This window comes from Macaca mulatta, chromosome 8, assembly GCF_049350105.2.
Source record: "Macaca mulatta isolate MMU2019108-1 chromosome 8, T2T-MMU8v2.0, whole genome shotgun sequence".
Taxonomy (NCBI): Eukaryota; Metazoa; Chordata; class Mammalia; order Primates; family Cercopithecidae; genus Macaca; species Macaca mulatta.
In genome coordinates, this window is record NC_133413.1 from 8,535,450 (window position 1) to 8,538,710 (window position 3,261).

Consider the following 3,261-nt stretch of genomic DNA (forward strand, 5'->3'; position numbering starts at 1 on the left):
CACGATCGGCTAAGTTTTTGTATTTTTAGCAGAGATGGGGTTTCATCTTGTTGGCCAGGCTGGTTTCGAACTCCTGGCCTCAAGTGATCCACCTGCCTCGGCCCCACAAAGTGCTGGGATTACAGGCGCGAGCCACTGCGCCTGGCCCTACTTCACTCCTAACACCCACCATACGTGCTTCCAAATGTTTGCTGAATGACAAGGTGAACGAGTGAATGGGACTACGTGACTTCGGGCAGCAGGCAATCCTATTCCTTGGACCTCAGTTTCCCTTTTTGTAAAGCAAGCCTGTCTCTCGCTCTCTGCCCTAAAAGCCTGAGTTCTGGGCTTGAGATGAGCGCGTCCTGTAGGGCAGACTCCAGGTGGACGTTGAGCTGGGTCTTCTAGGAGGCCAGGATCTGGCCAGCTCTTGGGTCCGGTCCTCCCGCAGGACCCCGCACGCCCAGTCCCAGCGCCGCCCCGCCCAACCTCCCTTTGTTCCCCCAGGCCCCGCCGTCTCCCCGCAGCTCGCTCCCCATTGGCCGGGGGGCGGGCCCTGGGCGCCCGGCTCCGCTGGGGGCGGGGCGGCGGGAGGCGGGCGGGGCCGTGTGCACCTGCGCTGTGTGTGTCCCAGCCGCAGCCCCGCGCCAGCTGCAGCTCCTTGATCCAAGCCGGATCCTGAGCGGGAAACACGGGCTGAAGCGGCGGCGGCGGCCCAGCCCCGGGGCTCCATTGTTGAGGCTGCCGTGGCTCTGTTGGCTGCTCAGCTGCGCTACAGTCAGCCCAGGCGCCGCGGCGAGGAGCGAGCGCTGCTAGGCGGCGGCCTGAGGTGAGCTGGCGCCATGGGCGACGGGGTCTCTGGACCTGGCGGGGGTCTCTGCCCCGGGCGTGGCGGCTCCGAGCTGGGCTCCGCAGGGTCCGAGGTGGGGATCCGGAGTCCTTGCGCCTGGGCTTCGTCTCGGCCTCGGGTGGCACCGGGGGCTTAGCGCCTGCTGCGGTACCTCGTGGGCCCGCGGGGGGTCCCGGTCGCCCTGCGGGTGGAGGCCGGTCCCCACTGCTCCCTGGCTCTCCGCGTCTGCCGCGGAGGGCACTGCATGGACCCGGGCGCTGGCTTCTACCCGGTCCGCCGCGGCCTGGCTGGTCCCCGCGTGCGGCAGAGGCAGCCCTGCGAGGACCCACTCGTGGGGCGGGGTCCAGGTCACCGCGAGTGGGAGACTCCGCCGCCCTCCCCGCCCTCCCTGGCAGCGAGACTGCTTCGCCAGACTCACCGAGGGGACTGCGCGGACCCTCGGACGAGGGAGTCCGTGACTCTGGGTGGGGGCTCTTTCCCGGCCCCGCATGACGGCTTCCTGAGTGTTTTGTCACCTATATAGGTGGCTGCGAGGACTCGCGCGCGTGGGTCCTGGCCGCCCTGCTAGTGGGGCTGTGCGCCGCCCCGTGGCTCGTCTGGGTTGACCCCGCCTGGGACGCGCGTGTAGTGGGGGTCCGTGCGCGGGGGGCGCGGTTGGTGGGGGCGCACTGCCCCCGCCCCATGGTTTATCCTCTCACTTGCCGGGGGGAGGAAGCGAGAGGCGCGGGCCCGGAGCTGTCGCACAGCTGCCGCACCGACCTCTGCCCTGGCGGGGGGGTCTCCGGGGGCGAGGGGCTGTCACCAAGCGTCCCACCGCAGCGTTTCCTGCTCTGGCCCCGGGCTGGGCTCTTATTGGAGGGAGCAGGGCCCTTCTGCCCGGCGCTTCTTGATTTCTTCCGTTAGTAATGGGAAGAAAAAAAAAATCTGGAAAGCCAGATTCAACTTTGTAGCTCTCAGCGCTTAGAGAGTGGAAGAAACTCTCCCAAGAATTTGGCGGGCTGGAAAATGCGTTTCAAGCAGGAGCATCCACACTCACGGAATGAGGCCAAGGCAGTTACAGTTAGAGGTCAGATTTATGAGGGGGGAGCGAGGGTGAGGTCCGTGGGTGGGGAGACTCCGACCTCAGCTTGATGGGAAGACCTGATGCTGCCCCTCAGACGCTGTATTTCTCAGCCACCGAAGAAAGTGGAATCACTCCTTAGTGAATGCTTTCATCAAACTTTTGAAAAACCTGTAATGTCCCAGGAAGGAAAATCGAACTGGACAGTTTCCCCCTTTTAAGAGTGTTAAACGTCCCGGAGACAAACAGCAGAAGGCTCAAGGAGTCCAAATACTCAACCTGAAGGTCTTTCTGAACAAGAGATGGTGTATAAGTAACAGGCATAGGAGACAAAACTGAACTAATCAACGCAGCTGTGGCTCCTAGCCCTGTAGCGTGTCATGCAGGCCCTTTTGCCTTCTCTGCCCTCCGCTGTCCCAGACCCCAAGGCTACCGCGCACCTCCAGTCATCAGCTCCTGCCGACCCATTGCTATGAACTCTGTTTCGGTGGCTCCCTTCTCTCTGAAGTTTTGCTTGTTCTCCTGAAGTCCTGGTCTTTAAGAGCTTATGATCTGCAGGGACAGATTGGCTTTGGGCAGTACACAGTCAACTGTAGCACAGCTTGAAAAATGCTCTGATAGAGGTGGGCAGGCAGTTTGTACATACGGGTAAATGCGAGGTCCTTTTTCAATACCATGAATCCAAGTATTCATACTGTTTTAAATCTGCAATTCTTTGACTCTCCAGAGGGTTTTTAGATTAATTTTTTTTTCTATTACTTCCTAGTGTTTGTTGCATAGTTCAGAGTACTTGATTAAAACTTACCAGGTCGGCCGGGCGCGGTGGCTCACGCCTGTAATCCGAGGACTTTGGGAGGTGTAGGCAGGCGGATCACTTGAGGACAGGAGTTCGAGACCAACCTGGCCAACATGGTGAAACCCTATCTCTACTAAAAATACAAAAATTAGTTGGGCGTGGTGGTGGGCGCCTGTAATCGCAGCTACTCAGGAGGCTGAGGCAGGAGAACAGCTTGAACCCAGGAGGGGGAGGTTGCAGTGAGTGAAATGGCTCCACTGCACTCCAGCCTGGGCCATAGAGTGAGACTTACTCTAAAAACAAAAACAAAAACAATGTACTGGGTCTACCTCCGGCTCTGGAATTTTCCTGGAAGGCCTTCTCTTCTGGGCTTCATTTTTCTCACTTTTGAGGATCATAAACTACATAATTTCCAAGAATTTTTGCCCTACACCTTTAATTCTTTCAAGCAAATATAGCAGAGAAAAATTCTCTTCCCCGCAATGGTGTAAATAATGGAGGCCTTTGAAAATGCGGATTCTAAAGTGGAAGTTCTTTTTGTTCTTCCCCTTTGTTTCCTTTTAAATGAATTTAGTT

At 58.4% G+C, this 3,261-nt stretch overlaps 1 pseudogene; it reads right to left on the minus strand.

The window, feature by feature from the left end:
- Window positions 1-383: 383 nt before the first annotated feature.
- Window positions 384-1,402, minus strand: LOC114680168 (uncharacterized; annotated as a pseudogene).
- Between the last annotated feature and the right edge of the window lie 1,859 nt (window positions 1,403-3,261).